General features: G+C 44.3%; 1 protein-coding gene and 1 long non-coding RNA gene across 3 annotated transcripts in view; both read left to right on the plus strand.

Annotated features, from left to right (window-relative positions):
- The window catches only part of LOC142573154 (uncharacterized), a 240,980-nt gene that overhangs the window by 62,111 nt on the left and 154,634 nt on the right, over nt 1-24,235 (plus strand). For both annotated transcript variants that reach the window (XM_075682704.1, XM_075682705.1), the window contains exon 2: nt 22,299-22,360. The gene's annotated coding sequence lies outside the window, so the exon portion shown is untranslated. The remainder of the gene's footprint in view (nt 1-22,298; nt 22,361-24,235) is intronic.
- Nucleotides 1,747-6,239, plus strand: LOC142571221 (uncharacterized). The gene is made up of 3 exons (XR_012825801.1): nt 1,747-1,925; nt 2,995-3,096; nt 6,079-6,239. It is a non-coding gene; the product is annotated as an uncharacterized LOC142571221 (long non-coding RNA).

A 24,235-nucleotide genomic window follows, 5' to 3' on the forward strand; every position in this document is an offset into this window, starting at 1 on the left:
TGGCGGTGTTATATTTGTTTCATGGTAGCCTCATTACACGTAAATATCTAATAAGTACGTTACGAGTGTCTCTATATTACGCTCGTAGGATTTATTTGCAGTCGTCAGCGGAAAATGCATGCGCTGCCACCTCCAAAGCTAACTGGAGCTGCCGCTCACTTTCAGAACGCCTAGTTCAAAAGAATCTAGTGACATTGAATATCTGTAACGTTTCTGATACTCTAAACTTAAAAAAAAAACTTGAACATTGGGAAACGCTGCCACGGCTCCACCTACCGTGGTCTTCGAAGCACTTTGTAACATGTTGCTTTTTCTACGCTATTTCTTTTTTCAGCCGTCGGCCTTGTCATGATACGTTTTCTCTACTACACACGCAAATTATACACAAAAGTTCGCTCACTAACCAATGCAGAACCTGCGGTCTAAAAGCACCTTTCTTTTCAAAACTGCGTGCGCTTGCTGTTGAAAGTAGATAGCAAGTTCGTTACGATTCATCGTACTTTTAGCAACAGCGCAATAGCAACGCGGAAACAAGGAACAAACACTCCGAAGAAGCAGCGCCGTGTTGCTGTGTTTCTTCCTTTTGTCCGTGTCGCTTTCGTGCTGACCACAAGTACGAGTCATTGCTTTGTTGAAGTTGGCAGGGGTAGAAGTAGGGCAGCGCGGATCCCGTAAATGCTTGCTTGGGCGTACAACTTAATAATTTATAATTGTCAGTTGGCTGAGTATGAAAGTTGTGTGCGGAGCATGGCCGTATTTGTTTGATTACGCGAGCGTGCAAGCAGTACGCCTGTTTCACTTTGGGCGAAGTTCCGCTGCCGCGGTAAGCCAGCCATCGCCACGTTTTGTCGCCTTTATTCCTTACGCTACGAGGAAATGTGGTTCCAACTATTCAAGATAAGGCCTCACATTCTTAAAAACACGCCACTGGGCGCCATAAGAAGCGTGTATATGTGTGCTCATTCGGGATTTCTGATCGGTGGGTCTCTCAGCTATCGCGGCTTCCCGTACACCGTCCGCCATCCCAAGCAGACAGAGTTGCACATGCTGCGTGCTGATTGTCTCGTGTCCGCCGGCAAAAGTTCGCGCATAGTTCGTCTACTATATCTGTATATGCTTTAAAAAAAACAAGGCAGCACACTACGGCACTTCAAACATCGATGAGCTGTGTTTAAATAGCAGCCTTCCATCCAGCTACGACTTACCCTGAGTAACAAAATTAAATCTTGAAGGCCGTGCTTTTGCAAACTGCACGCCCTGAAAGCAAATGTAGATCTCGCAGGCTAAATTGACTTGTTAGCCGCAGTGCGGCGCTGCGGCAGTTGAAGGTTTTTTCAGTGATTCTAGTGAAAGTTAGGTCGCCTCGATGTGCGCCCGCTCTCCGCAGGCGCACAAGAAAATGGCGGCCGCGCTAGCAGACGACGTGGTTGTCCTCACCCTAAACGGAGAGCGGGTGTTCGCGTTTAGGCACCCTAGTGACGGTTATGCCCGGTAATATTACTGGATGATATATTGAGCTGGGCCACGTTGCGTTTGTGTGAACGGTGAGAGTGCTCGTCACAGTTCCATGGTAATTGAATCATATTTTGGAAGTGCCTAAACAAACTGTAATCCGTATCGTGTGCATTAACCATCAGGAAACCTCTGGACTCGTCTAACGCTATTAGTTCGCCTTATGTTTCCTGTGATACGCCGGTGTCGTACGTGTACTACAGCGCCCGTCCGAGCTGCCTTTGTTCTCGCCTGTCCGCGTTGGCTCGTGAAGTACCTTGTACTGTGGCTTCGTATTATGGTGCGTGGAAGACTTTGTTGAAGTGCTTTTGTGGGCTGGTGTTCATGGGCAATTGGACAGTGTTCGCGCTGGAAAGAGCGTCGTCGCGTGGTGCCTGCAAGACGAAGGAGCGCTTGCTGTTCACATCTTGAAGGTAAGCAGGTCTGACGCTTGCGCGCATTCTCGCAGCTTATGGTTCATGGAGTAAACTTTGTGCAACGACAACTGAGCGCTTTCGGAGCGTATGTTGCCCATGTTGTTGTGTCCATTTAGCAAACCGTTTCACGATGGGAGTTTCCGTGAAAAGTATTATTTCTTACCGCTTGCTTTCTGCAGTGATGTGTTACCACCGCTGATTGTTGAGACTTAATAGGCAAATATTTACGTAAACGCTGAAAGTTTGTTTCCTCGGTAGTTTCCCGGCAAGAAATTCTTCCGTGGATATCGTTTCCGCAAATTACGTGTGTAATGCATGTAGGTGTGTCGTGGGCATCGCGAGTTGGAACGCGACTGCGGTGTTTGACAGTTCAGCAGATATTAGCATGTGTGAGGATTATTTTATTGATACAGTTCAGTTTGAAGCCCAGCTTCGCGAGAACCTGTCTGCATTGTTTCTGTTCTTCGACGTGCACGGCAAATATATAGACCGATATTACAACAGCAAAATTTCTTTTTAATCGAGGCATGTCTATCAGGCGCTCGTTTTCATTAATATTTTCATCTGAAGAACAGGATGTCAGCTCCTGCGATTTTTCTCAAAATATGTGGGTTGTAGCACTGCGTAAATAAGGGCTGCAATTTTGTTGCGATGCTTTCCGCTCGATGTTTGCCTCTCTTATAACCCACCGTCCACGGCTGGCTGTTCTAGTCAATAACGATGGCGGAATGTCAGTCCGACCACTGAGGAAAATGAGTAGCATCGGAAAAGGCATCGCTACAAAATCGCGGCCTAGGTTTTAGACCGTTCATAATCGATTCTTTCGATTCACTACATATTTAGGTTTTGGTGATAATTTCCCAGGTAGTCTGATGTTAGCTGCTGGTTTTATTCCCGCCTGAATTTAACAATATAACAATGTAAGCACATGAGATATAACTACATGACATCTGTACAAACAGGCACAGATTTATGTGTGAGTCTTTCTTTCAATTCCACATGACACTGTAAATCACACGTTTGAACCTTCACATCGCAATAAATTAAACCTTTCTTGCTGTTGAAGGTTATGCGGATTCTGGAGTCAAGCCTACGAGCTGTAGGAACCTGCTGCACTGCTACATATTGGATCGCACAACGATGCACTTGACCTGCATGCTTTTACAAGGTGCGTAAAAAACTGTCACTGCACTGTGATTTGTAGGATATGCTTGTGCAATATGCAACCATTTTACTGTGTACGTGTGCCATTTCCAGGACACAATGTTTTATTTATCCGGGGAGCCCTCACTTTTAAGCACTGTAACTAAATTTGGTTCTTCTGAGACAAATATAAACAAAGCTGGAGTGACTATGCAATATATTCTCTGTACGACTATATTATTCGAGCCAGGTTGCTTTTTTAGGAACATCATTGAGGAGCATGAAGGTGTCAACGAGCCACCCGAGAGAAACAGAAGGCTGTGGTTACCTGAATTATTATGTAGTCATTTCTCGCACTAGTACCTGCACACCTAAATTCTTCCCTTTTCTTGAGCACAATTATATATTGCATACCATAATTCATCTCCTAAAAATACCCCCATCAAGACAATAAAATTTGCTGCTCTGTTAGGTAGCTGCTAAATTCCTAGTCACAGTATGAGCGCTCAATTTTTCAAGTGAACCACAAGCCATTAACCTTTTAATGTGGCAAGTTCAATGTGTGTCCCAAGAGATCGTGGGCTTCAGGGTGGAAGCCGGTCTCTTTTATATGTAACAGAAATTACACTTGTTGGTAATGTGGTATAGAATGCTGCTGAATCATAAAAGACAGCCCAGTAAAGTAGTTGCAAGCCCACCATGGTAGCACAGCTGAAAACGGAGCATTCTCTGTTGCATTGCATTTTTTTCTTTTTCGCTGCTCTTGTTCAGCTGATAAGACAAAGCTGGTCATATGCCGTCATCTATCTCAAATGTGGAGAATCTTTTTTACCTCTTCTTTATTACTTATCGATTGCCTAATACACAAGCTTCCCGTGACACGCAAACAATGCGGAGTACTACCTAGAACTTATGCATACATCTGTGGTTTGTGGTACCATACGCTTACCACCTCAGATTTTCGATATGTTACAAGGAGGCTTGCTTCAAGCTCGAGGCACACTACACTTGGTGCAATTTTGAAACAGCCACTTTTTGACATAGTGTAATTATTTGTTGCACTTTCACTGAATTGAGATTTTCTACTGTGAATAATGCGCTCGCGGTGGTTGTACGAAAAGGTTTTAACCACCTAAAGAAATTGGTTTAGGCAGAAAGTCTAAGTAATGCTGTCACACAAAAGTTGTATAACAATGCGCTATGTCGCAAGATCGATACATAGCTAAATTTCTGGCTTTCAGGCCATAGCGTTTTCAACACAATTGCGTGTGCAACAAATATCTTGCTTTTTAACCACTATTCTTGTAGTGACAGACTTTTGTCTTTAATATAAGCACTCCAATCGGTCTTACTATGTCTTGTTAATGCCAATGCATTCTTGACTGTTACTGCAATGGTGGCGGCTTCAAGGCCAACTAGATGTCCCAGACTCAGCTGAAAGCATGGACACAGTGGTTGTTTCTTTTGATGATTGCTGTACGTGTGACTTGGCAGTTTGGGTTTCAACTGGTACTGGTTTTGATTGTGGTGGGTTATAGATCAAATGAGAGCTCATGGCATGTTCTGCACTGCACAATGTGATCCTTTGACTGGCATCCTGTATCTTAGTTTGTCTTGGACTGCTGTCTGATTTGTTGAGCTTTTGGCCGGATTCTTATGGATACAAAGCTGTATACCGGGCTAGGCAATCATGCCATTGTGCTTATTAGCAACACAAGATATACACAATAATATTGTCAGGCATGCTGGGGCATGTGGGCTGGCGCTATGTAGCTTACTAGGGAAAGCACACCAATGATGGCATGGCATGGTAACGCTTTTCGCTTGCACCGCTGTGGTGTTATCAGATTAAGGTAGCAACAATGACATCTGAGCTTCCAGTTCCTGCACTTGCAGTGCAGATACTAGAGTATGCTATTCGCTGGTAGTGGAAGTTAGCTAATCATTGATTACATACTAAGCTAGCCCGCCTCCCTTACGTGCCAGCATCACGCCAGCCTGTTAAACACCACCGCTGAATCTAATAGGAGCAAGCAGTTGCAGGATATCAACGCAACTGAAAACTCTTAAAGGATACAGCATTGATGGAAGGTGATTGCTTAATACAAATGTCGATCGCCTCCCACATTTTGCTCTATGACGAGCACGTGATGAAGTATAATGCAGTTTCTCTTAGATTAAACACCAGTCAACTCATTTTTCTGTTCAGAAAGCATAAGATTGCAATAATGTATTCACATGAAGTTTATTGATTGTGTGTCCAATTTTGATAAAGCCTCAGCAACTCGCCATGCTATAACACCTTTTCATGCTTGTGAAGCAGATGCTGCTACCATTCAGTTTGCTGTAGGTACACATACACAGCATGTTTTCCTGCCACCTTCTGTGGCATGTTGAAGTCAGTAAAGTGTTGTGCTAAACGTTCAGTAGAATGCACATCTGCACCCTGTAACTTACAATAAAGATGTGTAAGAACTACAAAAACTTTGTGAAAATGTGAAAAAATGCACAGGATATTGTAACGCCTTTAAATTTGGCATTAGAATGTGTGCGCAACTAACTTTTAACCACAGCACCATATGGCATAGACAGTAGTGTTGCTCGATGGGAGGCCTGTGATATTAGCAAGCTTTTTTGGTAAATATTGGCAAGTTCTTGCTCACGGCATACGGAGGCCCTCAACTTTGGGAACCTCGATGCTTGAGGTAGCACACAAAGATTTATTGGCCAGTTGCCTACTCCTAAAGCTCATGTAATACTTAGCAGCTGCTGCAGTAATGTTTAAAATAATTTATGAGCAGTTTCATACCTGAGTGGTATGGCAGATAACAGCGCAGAATATTTCAAACAACAATTAGTTAAAAGCTTGTTTGTTGCCCTGATCTTTATATGTGCTATTTCTGACTGCTGCAAGTTTCTTAGCTGTGTGCATACAGGCCAAGCTGTTCTTGCTTATAGGAATATGTTTGAATAAGTGAAAAATATTTCCTTTTGTTTTGTTTTTCAGGTGCCCTGTGAGCTATCATCCAAGCACCGCATTCCAGAGGTCTGCTGTGAGCAGACGTGGCAAATTGAAGTAACATACAGATAGTCCAATAAACTACTCGTAATTTCAGACAAACGTTTACAAAGCACAGTGAAAACTTTCTTTTAAAAGTGCAAAGACCAATACAGCCTGATCTTTCAATCCAAACATTACATATTATATTAGTAAGAAAGACATAACTAGAACAGCAACAGCACTGCAGTGAGGAACGTACAATGGTACTCCAAGTGTTATACTGAAATATTCTACGAAGTCTAATTAGTTTGTAATTTTAGAACAAGTTAGCATGAATTTCTGTGCCATAGCAGTGTTCTAATCTGTATGCTGCGTCATGCAGGGAACAGTAACCTTACAATGAAAACCAAGCAAAACTTTAAAAATAAAAAAATGCTTAAATATAAAATGCGTACAGGGAACTCTTCATTTGTGCATGTCTACATAAAATGCAGGATTTAGTCACTGGGGCCACATAAAGGATGCGTAAAGGTGGGACACACGAAGGAAACCTAAAAGCAGTGGCCAAATTTCAACATGGAGGAAACATAAAGTACGGTAACATAAAGGATGCATAAAGGTATGACACAGGAAGGAAACATAAAACAGTCGCCAAATTTGAACATGCAGGAAACATAAAGTACGGTAACATAAGGGATACATAAAGGGAGGACACATGAAGGAAACAAAAGCAGTGGCCAAATTTCAACATGTAGGAAAGATAAAGGGCGTTTCCTCATGTGAACTCAAGGAAACATACAGTAAACATAAAGGACATAACCATTTTCCTAAGGGTACGCGAAAACCAATAATGTAACTGCGTAGGTGCGTAGTTCAAATGTACTTAATGGAAATAGTCGAGTTATTCAGTTCATTTAAAAGCTCCGGCAACTGGAACCAGATCAACTTGCAGCCGTAATTTTTCCGCACATTAGGTATTGTACAGGCTGTAATCTGTAGGAGTGGATACGGAGAGTTGAAAGGATGTAAAGGCGTTATCTGTGATATATTCTCTAGCGATGTTTTACTGTTCTATATTTGCACAATAACTTTTAGGCATGTAAATTGAATGTATTTATCATTTTCTGTTCGTTAAACAATTGTCTTGTATGTCCGTAAGGTACATCGTACACAGTACGAAGAGTTATTTTGTCTAGAAGAGACGTCCGTTTTATGTTTTTATAGTGGTGGTCGCCCACACTAATCAACAATAATTTAGAGAAGAATAGGACAGGGAACTATGCAGAAGCAGCTTTATGCGGCAGGAAATATCTATGCCATGTTACAAGACCTACAACTTGAGAGGCTTTCATGGCGATATCATTTATCTCTATGTCCCACATTCTTTCTGAAAAATACACTCCCAGTGATTTAAAAGACTGCCGTTTCAGTAATTTCTCTCTTGTGCGATAATCTAACAGTAAGGTCACATTTTTTATTTGTTGTGGGAAAACAGACTGCCTTTGATATTCTAACAGTAATATTCAACCCATTTGTGTCTCACAAAGTTTCCCGTTTTTTGAGAAAGGTTCTAAACTGTACTGCCAAGTTATTAAAGCTATCGCCTTTAAAGAGCATTGTGATATCATCTGCATATATTATGAAACGACCATTACCATATATGGTGACCAGATCATTAATATAGTTATTAAAAAGGTACGGTCCTAGGATACGGTCTTTTAGTACACCACAGTTCACAGCTTGCATGGTTGATTTAAATTTGTCCATTGAAACAAACTTTGTGTTAGCAAATACGCGTACTTATGCACACTCTGGCAGTATTCAGCGGGGTGGCTCCTGTGTGCTTTTCGAACGAAATTATTGTGCTGCCTTGCCCGGTTGTTGAAGCACTGACCGGCCTGTCCGTAGTCGGGGTTTCTGATAAGGTGCCGCTTGAAGGCAGTTGTGGACGGGGCTTTGCTTTCTGTGGCACTACGATGATGTCGTGTATCACTGCAGTTTTCTACCATATCTCGTTGCCCACTACTAGCATTGGACCATATGCACCAGCAATTGTTTCTGTTCGACATAAGTTTTCGGCTAATATGGAACGCGAACCACATCGCCTGCTGTTGTTGATGTTGAAATTGTATTTCAGCAATTGTTTCTATTCGACATACGTTTTCTGCCAATATGGAAGGAGAACCACATCGCCTGCTCTTGATGGCGTAGGGTCTGCTTGTATACCTTTGAGTGTTGTTGGAGGGCTTTCAAACAAAGGAAATAAAATTTTGACTGCAGGCTCTGCGCTTTCAGACAGCACAACCCCTGCTCACTTTACACTTACTCTCGAATGTTGGATGGAGGCGAATAAACGCTTTCTAGGTATTCCGACATAGAATTGCTTTCATAATACGGATTGTCCACGTTAGCGCATGACGGAACTCTGACATGCTTGCAGCATAGCTAAAGTCATTACAGACAGCGTCTACTAGATCTACTGTTGTTTTGACGATGCCAAATCTACACAATGGAAATCATTGCACGACAGCTCTTCCCCTACTTGTGTTTTTGTATCTCAGGTTTCCACTACCATTCACCAGTAACTGAACGAAGCCTGTGTGACATGCAATTATGATAACATTTGGAGCAAGTAGACCCGTGCCCTAACGCACATTAGAAATCTGCGTGTGCTTTCAAATAATTGGAAAGTCCGCGCAACTTGGAATAACGTTCATACAATATGCCGACTACAAAATTGATCGAATGCGGGAAATAATACCTTGTGATATGTTGCTTGAGATCTACTTTATTCCCCAATCCCCAAAGAAAACTCTTGAACTTCTCTGACTCAAACTTCTGCGACGTTCAACTCCACTCCTCTTTCTTTGCAGCTCATGCAATCTTCAATCTAACCCAGCGGAACTAGGCACCTTCATTTTCTAAGGCAAAATGCTAGATTTGTGAAAGCCAAGCGGTGTTCCTATCCCTTTTATATGCGTAAGCATTTCTATGCTTACCCAACAGTAAAAACAGTCCTTCCGTCCCGTAAGACGATCGCATTCAAGATAGGGCCCGAAGGAGCGAGCTCTTTCATCTTCATGCTGCCTCTCGCTTTAACGCGAACTAAGCGGTGAGAACACAGACCTCATAAAGCTATCATCACTTGCTGCTCTCGACCCTCATCGCAGATTGCTTTCAAGGCAGGAGACCTAGCGTCGCGCTTCAACGCGAGACTGTCTCCTCGCACGTCGCTTTCAATACATGGCCCGCGTGGCCGCGCCATATGCAGCGGGCGCCGGAGTGTGCTTGATTCCGATTAATAATGCTTTCATGTGGATGGATAAGGCGCTAAAGAGCGATAATGGGTTATAGTGATCGGAAAGTCGTCATTGCACCTGGCGTCGCATCCTCGAGTAGTTTGCATGCGTCTTCGACTGGCGTTGCATTGCCGTCCGCAGGTGTTCGTGTCATGGCAGCGCTGTCGTTTATACTTGTCGAATGAAGTTTCATACCATTCCTAATGACAGCGGGCTGCGTGGAGTCGAGCAAGCGGCACAATGCTTACGCATACGTAGACAAATGCCAGAAGGCTTTCTGCGGGACTTATTTTCTATTCCTTTGCACTGTAAGCGAAAATGAGCCGAGATGGGAGAAAATGACTTCTCCTGTAACGCATTCTCCGATGGGAGGTTAATATACTCCTGTTAGGTGGAGTAAACATTTTACTCCACGGCTGAACGGAGATTCTGGACAGAGTTATGGGACATGGGACACTGAAAACGTTATGGCGGATTTTTAAGCGTAGAATCTACGAAAGATGTCCGAAGCGTTTGAGCGGCGCAAACAACTTTGACAGGTTCACTCAAAACACTAATCGACCGTTGCAGGTGCTCGGTGCAGTGATGATTCGCTCACTCGGCAAAAGCTCATTTGATATCACCAGCAAAGGCACTGGAGCTTCACACAGACGCGCGCTCTCACACACACGGCCTTCGCTACAAAAAAAATTGTATTTAAAACTCCCATGGGGAGTTCCTAATTACGTTACCTGAAACTCCGTGGGAAGTATAAACAGGTCAATCATTTTTATACTCCGTTACTTAGCGGCGGGAGTATAATGATGACATATACCGTCTTCACTCCACTACGACGGAGTAAGTGATTGGCGTATGGGAGGTTTTGGGGCTGACATGCCGATAAAACGCCCATCTCGGCTAATATTTGCTTATTGTGTGGCGTTATATGTTGCTAAAAGCACTTTACCCTATTACCTTACTTCGACGAGAAGTTTCTCCACTCTTATCACGTAATAATTGAATGAAGGGGCATATTCTCGCAATTTTTTCGCACTTAGAAATAAAAGTTACATAGTAAATTTTATTCCAGTCCCCGTTAATAAGGGGGCATATTACAAATTTGTGCACCTATAATGTAGCAATGACATTGTTTCCTTTACTCAAGTCACGTTTAAACAAGGGGCTTGTACTCAAAATTTTTTGCACATATAAATTAAAAGGTACACAGTAGCCTGTAATATAGGCACACCTAGCCTTTCTGTATTGTAACCTTTCGTATACGCAGTCTTGCAAGTCTTCACCCGCGCGTCCTTCTGCGCATGCCCATGAATTTAGGACACTGACTCTTCATGCATTAAACAAACGTCACCGCAATGAACTAGCCTAACTGAGCAGCACTTGATAAAATTTCCATTTCAATACATTAACCCAATGTCAAGAACTATTAGTTACCAACGTCAGGAGGATACTCTCTTCTGAAGATATAGGTATTTAAGGCCCTTAGTCGTAACTTCTCCGCTGCGGTATGGCACCCCTTTGGCCAATAGTTTTCGCTTGTCCAGTATTTGGATATTTGCAGGCCCCCTGGCGTTGGGGCGTAAACGTGAGCGGCCTGCATGCTACAGCCACCTGGTGGCGGTACGAAATCGAAAGAGCCGGGGTCGATACACGGGCACAATGCAGATTTAGTCGTTTTAATGAAGAGAAAGAAAGTCTAGAAGAGATAGGAAAAAATGGACTGCCGTATACGTAAACCTGATTAGCTGAAGCAGGCTAGGTGACTACTGATACACTCGTGTAAAGGCCGCATTCGTGTAAGAGCAGCCCCCCCAAATTGGCAGCCCAGAAGTGTGTCTGGTGGCGCAGAGCTCAACCAGACCCACGTAGCAAAGACTGGTGCAACCAGGTGTATTTTACTTTGCTCCAGGTGTAAATTTTTGGCAGTGGTGTAATCGTGTTGCTGCCCGAAATATGAAGGATCACAAAAATAAAGGTTCCTAAATATGGCCGGACGGACTATGGTGAAAAGTCTTCCACATGACTAATTGTCTAAAATCAATGAACGTTGAGGTCTTAAGACACAATGACATTTTGTTGCTGTGAAAGTTTTATAGCGGCGACCGACATCAGAAATTGCGCCAATGTCAATACAATAATATAGGGACAAATTTTGCTAATGAGTTTTCTTTATTTCTTTAGGGGACATCTCATTGAATATTTAAAGCAGCCAGTACTGAAAGCATATCAATTTACCATAAATTCTGTCTGGCACCAGTTTCGAGAAATTGCAAGCCAAACTGCAATGAAACTCGCTGCTGTTTCAAAATAAGTGAAACAGCAGCCCTGCTGAATAGGTAAGTACAGCATATTTTGTAACACCTGTATATATTAAACAATAGGTGCAAGAATGCCATGTGGCAATTTTAGCAATTCTAAAGATGAAATTACAATTTAGTGCGAATACATGTGTACTTCTATTCACAAATTATAAGCAGGAAAAGGATCCACACATTATATGTACGAAAAATGAATGCGTAAGAAATATATCGGTCTGGCAATTGGCGGCAGCTAACTTCATGATAACGACGTAGTAAGCATGATAGATGCCTAGGCTTCCAATCTGCTCTCTGCATAGGATTTGGTGATTTTAATATCCCATGTCTATAGGCGTCTTTCTTTTTTTCCAGTAAATAGAAAGATATTGTTTCGTGCATTTCATGTATAGAAACTTAAGCTTCAGTGGAGATTTTTTTATGAACTCTCAACAGCATTGCTGTGGCTGTTCTATTCTAGTAACTTCAATAACAATTGGGGAGTGCTCAAGCTTTACCTTTAATAGTCGAATCCGATAGCAATCAAATATTCCTGACTCCTTTTTACGCTTCGCGCCAACTGCAGCCTATTTAACTCTGATGTTTACCTGGAAACGCTGGCGCGAAGGCTACGCGCGAAGGTGGGCTTTCTGGTAGAAACGCGGCCTCTTGCATGGGATAATCTCCTGTTACTGTTTCGCACTTTATTATTTGAGTCTGAGAAGATTTAAAATAAAAGGCATGAGCTGTCAAGGTCAGTGAGCAGGCATTGCATTTGGTCCCCTTAGTTACTAAGCAAAGCAATATCATCAGTGAATCGCAAGTTACTAAGGCATTCTCCATTAACCCTTATCCGCAATTCTTCTCAAATCAGGTCTCTGAATACCGCCTGCAAACACGCTGTGAATAGCAGCGGAGAAATCGTATCTCCCTGCCTGACGCCTTTCTTTATTGGGATTTTGTTGCTTTCTTTAAGGACGACTACACTGGCTGTGGAGCCGCTGTCTATCTTTCAGTATTTTTACATACGGCTCGTCTACACCCTGATTGCGTAATGCCTCCATGACTGCTGAGGTTTCGACTGAACGCTTTCTCGTAATCAATGAAAGCTATATATGAAGGTTAAATTCCGCACATTTCTCTGTCACCTGACTGATAGTGTGAATATGGTCGATTGTTGAGTAGCTTTTACGAAATCCTGCCTGATCCTTTGGTTGACAGATGCATAAGGTGTTCCTCGTACTATGTGCAATTACCTTAGTAAATACTTTGTAGGCAACGTACAGTAAGCAGATCGTTCTATATTTTTTTCAAATCTTTGGCGTCCCCTTTCTTATTGATTAAGATTATGTTGGCGTTCTTCCAAGATTCCGGTACGCTTGAGGTAATGATGCATTGTGTATATGGGGTGGCCAGTCTATTTAGAACAAGGTTCCCTCCATCCTTCCACAAATCTGCAATTACCTGATCCTCCCCAGCTGCCTTCCCCCTTTTCATAGCTCCCAAGGCTTTCTTTATTTCTTCCGGCGTTACATGTGGGATGTCAAATTCCTCTAGACTATTCCTTCTTCTATTATCGTCGTGGGTGCCACTAGTACTGTATAAATATCTATAGAACTCCTCAGCAACTTGAACTATCTTATCCATATTAGTAACAATATTGCCGGCTTTGTCTCTTAACGCTTACATTTGATGCTTGCTATTCCTAGTTTCTTCTTCACTGCTTTTAGGCTTCCTCCGTTCCAGAGAGCGTGCTCAATTCTATCCATAGATAGAATTGAGGGTCAGATAGGGAGACACAACCAGATAGGGAAACACAATCTCTCCAATGCTATTCACTGAGCGCTTGGAAGACGTATTCAAGCTATTAAACAGGGAAGGCTTAGGAGGAAGAATCGGCGGCGAATATCTCAGCAGACTTCGCTTTTCTGATAACATTGTTCTTCCTTGTCTCAGCTATCTTATGCTTCTTGGTTAACTTGGAAAGTTCTGCCAGTTTTATTCTAGCTGTAGGGTTAGAGGCTTTCATACATTCACGTTTCTTAATCAGATCTTTCGTCTCCTGCGATAGCTAACCGGTATCTTGTCTAACGAAGTTACCACCGACTTCTATTGCACACTCCTTAATGACGCCCATCAGATGGTCGTTCATTGCTTCAACACTAAGGTCCTCTTCCTGAGTTAAAAGCTAATACCTGTCATGTAATATGATACGGCATTTTCTCGCTTTCCTCCATTTTCTCGCTTACCGCTAACTCACTGATCGACTTCTAATGTGCCAGTTTCTTCCGTTCCCTCCTAAAGCCTAGGCTAATTCAAGATCTTACCATCCTGTGATATGGAAGATACAATAACAGTTGATTTAATCAAATCTGGAGGAGACATAATGTTTGAAAAAATTACCGACGATTACGTTACTTCCTAATGCGAAATTTGAGCGCAGCAAATAAGCTGTTTCACCTTTTCGATAGATTGAGGCAAAGAAATCGAGCAACACATGTATGCGCTATCACAGAATTTTTTTTTATATTTCCCGTACTCCTGGATCATCTCGACGGCGGCGACGGTAAGCTTCTGCTTCGGCGGCACGCACCTCTGGATTCTGACGGCGACGGCGCTGGGCCTCTGCTCTGGCAGCTCGTTTAGCAGCAGCAGCAGCAGCAGCAGACGGAGGACTTCCATCGGTCGTCTCGCTCATGGCTCAGAAAGAACTGGCAGATAATTTCGCAGTGGCGAACGGCAGCGGCAATTTCGGCTCGGGCGGTGCACATATACAGATCCGCCGCCACCGATCTGGCTCTCTGATTGCCACCGCACAGGGCGAACGGCAGCGGCAATTTCGGCTCGGGCGGTGCACATATACAGATCCGCCGCCACCGATCTGGCTCTCTGATTGCCACCGCACAGGGGTTGCATTGGAGGAGGAGCGAAGAAAGGAATTAAGTTCGAGCCGGCGCTTTGACAACCGGAGACTCGCAGGAAGAGGGGGGAGGGGGGCGGCGTGTACACCCAGCGGCAAACGATGGGGGCAGAAGCGCGCGCAGCAAGCGGACAACACGATAAAGGGAGGAGGGAAGAGATAGCAGCGACTGACTGATGCCGCTGACGCCGATAGTGAGTCAACCCCAGCTGCGGAGTTGGTTTCAGGGACAACGCCGCCGATGCCGACACAAACAATATGATACCCTCGCTTCCGCAGCGCTAAGAACCAGGTCTAGCCGTGGGAAGGTGGTCACGTATTCGTCGACGTGCCGGGGCCTACGTGAAATAACCGGCGCGTCGGCAACTGAAGAGCACCCTATCCGCCACACAAGAACAGGGGGGGGGGACCCTTTCCTCCTCTTTCTGCATGGCGGCGACGGTGTTCTATGCAGTCACGTTATCTTGACTCTCTAGCGGCGACAGCGGCATCCAGCGGTATCAGTCGGTCGCTGCTAGCGCTGGGGTGATGAAAGGGGGGCGGAGCTGGTTACGAGGCCGACGACAACGCCGACGACGACGCGAAACCCAGGAACGGACGCCAAAGAGCTGCGCTCTAAAACTGGCGGATCTTCATATGAACTGTCTGTCAACTGCAAGGGTGCCAATAAACTGGAAGAATGCAAACATTATATTAATTCAGAAAAAGGAAGATGTTAAAGAATTGAAGTATTATGGGCCTATTAGCTTACTCCCAGCATTTTATAAAATATTTACCAAAATTACCTCCAATAGAATAAGGGCAACAATGCACTTTAGTCAACCAAGGGAATAGACTGGCTTCAGGAAAGGATACTCTACAATGGATCACATTCATGTCCATAATCAGGTTATCGTGAAATCCGCAGAGTGCAATAAGCCTCTCTATATGGTTTTCATAGATTACGAAAACACATTTGAGTCAGTAGAGATACCATCAGTATTAGAGGCATTACGTAATCAAGGAGTACAGAACGCTTATGTTAATACCTTCGAAAATATCTACACAGGTTCTACAGGTACCCTAATTCTACACAAAAAAGCAGAAGGATACTTCTAAAGAAAGGTGTCAGATAGGGAGACACAATCTCTTCAATGCTATTCACTGCAGCTTGGAAGAAGTATTCAAGCGATTAAACAGGAGCGGCTTCGGAGGAAGGATCGAAGGCGAATATCTCAGCAGCCTTCGGTTTTCCGATACATTGTTCTATTCAGCAACAATGCAGACGAGTTACAACAAATGATTGAGGACCTTAACAGAGAGAGTGTAAGAGTGGGGTTGAAGATTAATATGCAGAAGACATTGATAATGATGAATAGCCGGGAAAAGGAAAAAGAGTTCAGGATCGTCAGTCAGCCTCTGGAATCTGTGAAGGAGCACGCTTACCTAGGTCAATTAATCACGGGGAACACTGATAATGAGAAGGAAAATCATAGAAGAATAGAAATGGGTTGGATCGGATACGGCAGACATTGTAATTTCCTGACTGCAAGCTGACCATTAACATTGAAAAGAAAGGTGTACAAGCAGAGCATTTTACCAGTTCTGACATATGGGGCACATAATTGGAGACTGACAAAGAAGCTTGAGAACAAGTTAAGGACGGCGCAAACAGCGATGGAACGAAGACTGCTAGGCATAACGTTAAGAGACAGAAACAGAGCGGTTTGGGTCAAAGAGCAAACGGGTGTAGACAATATTCTAATTGACATCATGAGAAAAAATGTAGCTGGGCAGGTAATGTAATGCACCGGTTAGATAACTGTTGCATCATTAGGGTTACAGAATCAGTACCATGAGAAGGGAAACGCAGTTGCGAACGACAGAAGACTAGATGGAGCGATGACATTAGGAAATTCGCGGGCGCTAGTTAGTATCGGTTGGCGCATGACAGGGGTAATTGGAGCTCGCACGGAAAGGCATTCGTCCTGCAGTGGACATGAAACAGGCTGATGATGATGATTGCGACATGGCGTCATTCCACGCCAAATCAACCAGCGTTTTACAGCGAAGCTCTATACTTCTACCGCTTATGCATTTGTCATGTCCGTATGGTATGGTATGGCAAAACATCAGTGAAGTCCCACAGATCGTGAGTCTTCACGAAGCTGGCCGCTCCCACGTGGGAACCGGAAGGCAAAAATATCCTTATTTTTGGCTGATCGCGCACGTAGTACAGTTGTAGGCTGACATTCAATGAAAAGGGCGCATATGTTTCCTGATCACACACAAAATGCATACCACATAGGTCGTTTCGATAAAGAAAAGCATAAAACATGTCTCGTGTCAGCATGATGGATTATAATGCGGTCATTAACCATTAGAATCACATAATTATTGATAACGACATCCGCATGTAACAGGGGGCGCGGCGACAATACCAATATAAAATACGAACTAAAATACTGGCTTGTGACAGCTGATACGATCTCTACCGGTTGAGGTGGTTCTTCAGCGCAAGAATCAGGAAAGGTTGACGAAGCTGGACAAGGTGATGATGAAAAAAAATGGCTGTGGCTTAGCTAAGGTTAAGCCCAGGATGCGAAGCATACTAGCCTTTATTTTAGTTGTTGAACCACTGTTTAGCCTGGTGAACTGCTGTTGCTTGGCTATATTTGGTTCGGCTAGACGAAGAAACAACTCATGCGTTACTCTGCTTCGCCTTCAAGAGTGGAACGCGACAGCGTTCCCGTCGACCCGCCAAGGGGTGTAAGACAATGGGCTACGGCGCAGCGACTACGCGCCCCGCATTGGACGCGGTGAGCGTCGAGCAACGCAGCGTTCGGCGCGGCAACGAAGTGTGCGCCTGAGCAAGCGACGCACGCCTGAGCCTTAGAAACAGCTCGTTTCCAAGGCAACACCGCATTCACTAGAGGCGCTTTTGTACCGCTTTGAAGCATCGTACTCGTGGCTCAGTGGTAGCGTCTCCGTCTCACACTCCGGAGACCCTGGTTCGATTCCCACCCAGCCCATCTTGCAAGGGTTGAGCCAAAGCAACCTAGAAACAAGCGCAGCTGCTTATATACCGCCGCGACGCCGCGAGCGACGGCGCGAGTTGGAGCCCCGTTTCTCCTCTGTCGTGACGTCACGGTGTCACGTGGTCAGCCTTGAAGGCGACGGCGCGAGTTGGAGCCCCGTTTCTCCTCTGTCGTGACGTCACGGTGTCACGTGGTATTGAAGGCGACACCGCCGCGCCTGAGGAGCTGGGTTGAGCTAAAAAAAAAAAAGGTTAAGGATTGTATTGATTTCATTGGCACATGGTTGTGACGCTTAATGCGGCCCCGTGCACATTCAGCGTTTTCCCGGCGTTTCGTGACCCGGTGTCACTCCGCGCCTACGCCGAGGGTGGCCCGCTCAAGCAGCAGCAGATCTCGCCACCGCCGGCGGAAGCGGCTCGATGAGCGCAGACCAATCAGCGCTGGTCAGGATGCCGCTCGTGTGGCTGGACGCTTTCTCTGAACAGTGCCTCTTGCTCTGGCGGCGTTCATGCGACGACGCCGAGAGACCCAACGCCAGAAAAGGCCAGCAAGAACGCTTAATGTGGGGCGACCTTTATCCGAATCTCGAATGGTTCTGATTACCACGGTGGCCAGCACGGCCTTAAATAACCCCTGGTGGTCTTGTGGTATAAAGCTTATTAACAGGGATAAGGTGCCTCAGAAAGGCTGACCAACGTTTCGATAGGAGGACATATTTTTGTAAAAGGCGGCCTCGTCATCCTCGGCATGTTAGTTTTAAAGGGCTAAAGTCTGGCCAACTTTTCAATATAAGGACCTATTTTCGTCAATGACGGCCTCGTCATCCTCGGCAGGTTAGTTTTAAAGGGTTAGTAGCCCTTTAAAACTAACATGCCGGGGATGACGGGGCCGCCTTTGACGAGGATAGGTCCTCCTATCGAAAAAATTGGAGGACGCTTAAGCTTCGCCTTCAAGAGTGGAACGCGAGAGCGTTCCCGTCGACTCGCCAAGGGGTGTAAGACATTGGGCTACGGCGCAGCGACTACGCGCCCCTCATCGGACGCGGTGAGCGTCGAGCAACGCAGCGTTCGGCGCGACAACGAAATGTGCGCCTGAGCAAGCGACGCACGCCTGAGCCTTAGAAACAGCTCGTTTCTAAGGCAACACCGCGTTCACTAGAAGCGCTTTTGTACCGCTTTGAAGCATCGAACTCGTGGCTCAGTGGTAACGTCTCCGTCTCACACTCCGGAGACCCTGGCTCGATTCCCACCCAGCCCATCTTGGAAGTTGCTTTTTATTTATAAAGTGCCTGCCGTGATTTATCGCTCACGGCCAACGCCGCGGACGCCGGCACCGACACCGATGCCGACGACACCGGCTTTTCTGCGACACGAGCTCCTTAACGCTATCGCGTTAACATAGGCCAGCCTTTCTGGGGCACTTTAATCCAGTTTATAACCTTTATACCACAGTGTGCTATTGCATATGTCAGCCCCTTTCTTGATTTTGCATTTCCCTGGTGGTATTGTGGTCGTCGACATCTTCTTCGCGAGCTCGTCGAAGCATTAGTGCTTTCGTCAGCTTTTACCGTTGCGCTCATGGTCTTTGGTTTGCCTTCTCTTCCCCTATACTTTTGTGTCAGTGGGGGAAAAAGGGGGGATGCCACTTTGAAGAAGAGGGCAATTATGTCGACATGGGGATGCCCGCTTGAACGCTTCACACACTTGATAGCTCAATCATACGGAGGCTAAAACGGCCTTAATTACCCCTCGTGGTCTTGTGGTTGCCGTCGTCTTCCCGAAGAGCCTGCGGAAGCATTAGTGCATTCGTCAGGTTCTGTCACTGAGGGCCTCCCGCCCGTCAATTTGCCTTCTCTTCGCTCATCCCTTTTATGTCAGGTCGGCGAAATAAAGGGTTGGCGTTGTTTCGGAGAATAGAGCAATTATGTTGACCTGGGGACGCCCACTTGAACTCTTCTCACACCTGACAGGTTGAGGTCCACGCTTACCGTAATGCGTAATAATTACATGAAGTGAAATTGAATGTCGCCAAGAGAATAAATTCGAGCATCTTCGCAAATGGTGATCGTTGCAGGCGTCGTTTACAGCTTCACTGTCCGACCACTTTTCCAACGTGCATTCGAGCTCCCTTCAACCCAAAGACTGTCATGACACGGTACAAGTAAAAAAAACACCTTACAACTGGAAGCCTACGCGAGCGTGTTCTGGTGTTGTGTATTATCGCTGATGGACAGCCTGAGTATGCTCGGCTATAAAATTCGTATGTGCGCTATTCAGGCTGATGTGCTGAGACGTGTTTGACCTCTACTTTTCTTATTCAAGGAAAAGAAATGAGTCCGTGCTGCGAAACTTTGCGTCGCTTGTCTTCGTAGTAATAAAAATAAGGCAGTAACAGTTTTGTGGAGTAGTTTCTCAGGCTCAGTTTATTGACAATCTCTGCTTGCTAGGCAGCAAGGCACTATATATTTATGTTGTCTGCGCGATCCACGCACGAACATTTTAGAAAAATGTTTTCTCACGCTTGAAAAACACTACCTCATTGTAAGTTACAACATGCATAGCAGACACGTAGGATCATGTAACGGTGGGTCATAGACATGTTTAAGCCGACCACCAAAGCAACTTTCTTCAGTTTGAACACGGAGCTTCTTGAAAAAAAGTTATGAGAAGCCAACCGACACTGACACCAAGGACAACATAGGGGAAATTACTTGTGCTTTTTAAATGTAATGAAGAAACGATAAATTAATGGAAATGAAAGTGGATGAAAAAACAACTTGCCGCAGGGGGGAACCGAACCCACAACCTTCGCATTTCGCGTGCGATGCTCTACCAATTGAGCTACCGCGGCGCTGTTTCCCCATCCACTTTCTTGGGTATTTATGTGTACTAGTAGAACCCTGGGAGGGTTAGCCAGCGCCATGACTCAGAGACCTTGGCGGCGGACGTGGAACGTCCTTGTTGCCGCAGGCGCCACGAGAACGTGATCTTTTTGGGTGAAGGCAACTGGTCAATAAACCCACATATGCTACCTGAAGGCATCAACGTTGCCGGATTCGAGACCCTCGTTTTGTAATAAACGAGAAGAAAGGGAGTTAACCGAGGGGCCCGATTATTATTAGCCATATCATGAGAAGCCATCAGACACTGACACCAAGGACAACAAAGGGGAAATTACTTGTGCGTGTTAAATGTAATGAAGAAACGATAAATTAATGGAAATGAAAGTGGATGAAAAAACAACTTGCCGGAGGTGGGAACCGAACCCACAACCTTCGCATTTCGCGTGCGATGCTCTACCAATTGAGCTACCGCGGCGCTGCTTCCCCATCCACTTTCTAATAATAATCGGGCCCCTCGGTTAACTCCCTTTCTTCTCGTTTATTGAAAAAAAGTTGGAACATTTAAGATTTTTTAGACGATCTGCTGAGCTTTCGATGTTTCAAATATTTTCCGGCTATACCATCTCAACCGGACTACCATCTTATATGTTTTTATGCCGTCTGTATTATCCTGAGTTGCAAAAAAAATCAAAGTTTGGAATTTTACTCGCCTTTGCAGGAGGAAAAAGTAGTCGAAGTATTCAAATAGTTGAAAAAGTGGCTATTTTGGCAGTCACACCAATTCATCGTCTTAACATGAACGCCACCTGAATGTTTGGACCATACAATGCCTCTTTGAAAAAAAAAAGTTGAAGGGTGCTTTCTAGCTCAACTCTGCAGAACAATACATTTTCGCCAAAATGTTGAAAGCCTTTGGAAAGAAAAATGAACAAGGAGAATGGGTTTCGATCTTCAACAAACTTGTGCAAACTTTTTAATAATATCTGTGCTGGTCAAAGAACGGTAATAGATTTGTCGTTGAATGGCCCCACAGACAAAAATCATCCACACAGGATTTACTTCTTCATGCTGCCCCTTCCCTCCCTTTCTATTCCTCCTCTAGCTCTTAAATTTGATCTCGGTTGCGTTCACAGTTTTGTAGCAGGGACATAAGATTACTGTTGTTCGTGAAACGTTGCTCCAATGAAGCTCGTTATTGCTTGCATATATAATTTACTGCAAATTCAGTAATTAGTACACGCTTTGAACTTTCCCTACATATTAACCTTAAAGTGCCCCTTATATGCGGCACATTCTAATATAGTGTGTACGCTGCTTAGTTTACCGAGGACACCAGGGAAACCAACTACGAATTCCGCATGGCCGTATTAAAACAAATAGCAAAAAAACGAGGGTTCACTAATTATTCGCAATGAGTAAAAATAGGCCATGAACGTTAAAATCTTGTGATAAGCCTCAATTACCCTTGCCATGATTTCTACGAAATATAACAATAATTTACCTTATCTTTCCGACAGCATATTTCGAATCCTAAGTGATAGCCACCGTAGGATTGTTTTCGAATACTTGAATAAGTAATATTTTATTTTCTTAAAAGCTGCATTATCTCCACAACCATATAAATTCCTACAGAAATTCACCAAGACCTTCAAGCGATTTCCTTATTGATCTCGGTGACGCTTGCCGTTAAGCCAGATCGACAGAATAAATTATGCGCCTGTCCTTCAACCGCTTTATAATGCTAGATAGCACCTATACACGTAATTCATTGCCCAGGTTTCATTTATGTCACTGACTCTTAACGTTGCCTACATGTCAATGATTTTCCGGCCTTCACTGTTTTATTTTCAATCACAGGGTTCTCCTGGGACATAAAGAAACGAAGCTCAAAACGGATGCCTGACACTTTCGAGCACCAGGTAAATGAATTTCATTAGAAAAGCACTAATTGATAAACTTGCGTTTAACTTAGCAAATGAATTTGTGATACCGTTAACCCCCATGTTCACTGAGATAGGATTTATAGGCATTTGTAGGGACGCAACGGCAGCCGTTAAAACCTTGCGCTGGTCCTAAAACGCACCCGCAAAGTTCCTTAGCACACACTTACGTAATTTAGTGAAAAAGCCGTGGTTAAACCACACATTTTGGATTTCGCGTATACGTTACCCAACACCTTCCGTTATTTTTTTGAACAGAAAGAAGGCCTTAATTTCAGCCTTAGCGGAACAGCTTCTGAGGTGCACAAACCGTGGTGATCCCGCTCACTCAAGGAACCAGCGGGTTGGAAGACACAGGTTCGCAGTGCTACCGTATGTGCATGATGTCTCCCATAGACTAAAAAAGAATGGGCAACCTGCAGGAATCAGTCGTTTTCTCAGCCCCGGGAAAGCAGGCAAGGCTATGTAAGCGTGTAAACGCGCCTAAATCAAGTCAGTGTTGTTGCTCTGTCGAGCACAGAAAACGTTTTGTGACATGTGCAACGAATGTGGTTCATCAAATTCCCCTGTTTTGCGGCAGTAACTTTGTTGGACAGACAGCCAGGTGCCTAAACGATCGTTTCAGAGAGCACAATAACAATGTCCATAACACTGTTCAAGGCCACTTGGGCATCCATTGCTGGGACTGCGGCTGCGTACCCCTCTTTGAAGATACGGAAGCTTTAGCGAGGCACAGGCCATCCGGGAAATTATAGAAGCAGATTTCACCAGAAAACTGGGTAGTGTATGCGTGAGTGACCCGTCTATCGTGCTGCTCCCTAGTGAAGTCTTGTATCTCAACAGATAGAAATTCTGATGTTTTTTTTCAAGTGGCCATGTTCTTAATACAATCACTTGCTGTTAAACACCCCTTGTGACTCATTTTCTGCGCATGCCCGCTTTTGTACATATACACATGATGTGGCAACGCAATCAAATGTTGTTGGAAGTCGGCTCAGTCTGTCGTCTCTCGCAGTCCTTGTCATTCAAGCTGTACGTCATTTTTTCTCATTAATTGCAAGCTATTTTAAGAAACTACCCTTGTTCAGTATATTTATAATGTTCGATGCGGCCATTTGCTGGCAAATGTTAACAGTTTGATAATTAACTTGAACTTTTGCATGACTGCCTGTGCCTGTGCTTTTTAGTAACCAGAGTATGGCTAATTTATTAAGCCATATTTGCTAATTTGCATACTCACATACTACAGCATACCCTAATCTAAGTGCAACTACTGCATCTAAGTGCAAATAGTTTTGAAATTTACTATGTACTTTAAAACACTGTCCACATTTTGTGCTCAGCAATATCGTTTAATCAACAGTGGTTTGTTTTTATCAGGCCTCCTACTGCACTTTGCACCCAGACACTAGTAAATGTGGAATATACACTCTTCATTTATAGTAAGAAAAGAACCTATTTTCAAACTACATATTGTATATGTACCAGTGCCTTCGGGTTACAAGACAAAAATTTATAGAAACTGGAATTGTAGTTAAAAAATCTGCTACACAGCACCTTTAGCCCAGTGAACTCTCGTTTCACAAAAGAGGACAACCTATGTAGGCACTAAAAAATTCTACATATTTTTCGGGCTCAAGTAATCTTGTTGGAAAAAGAAAATTAGCAATAATGTTCCTGGCTTAAGCCTCACTTAAAGCACGTCTATGCTTGGAAAGTATTGTTTCAGTCTGAAAAATGTTGGCCAGTTATGCTTTACATCGACTTTCCAAACTTTTCATAATGTTTTGCGATTACATTAGTGTACAAATAACAGGTGTCTTTCTTGTGCGTTTGCTCTGCATTTCAATTGCG

Source organism: Dermacentor variabilis, chromosome 2, assembly GCF_050947875.1.
Source record: "Dermacentor variabilis isolate Ectoservices chromosome 2, ASM5094787v1, whole genome shotgun sequence".
NCBI lineage: Eukaryota > Metazoa > Arthropoda > Arachnida > Ixodida > Ixodidae > Dermacentor > Dermacentor variabilis.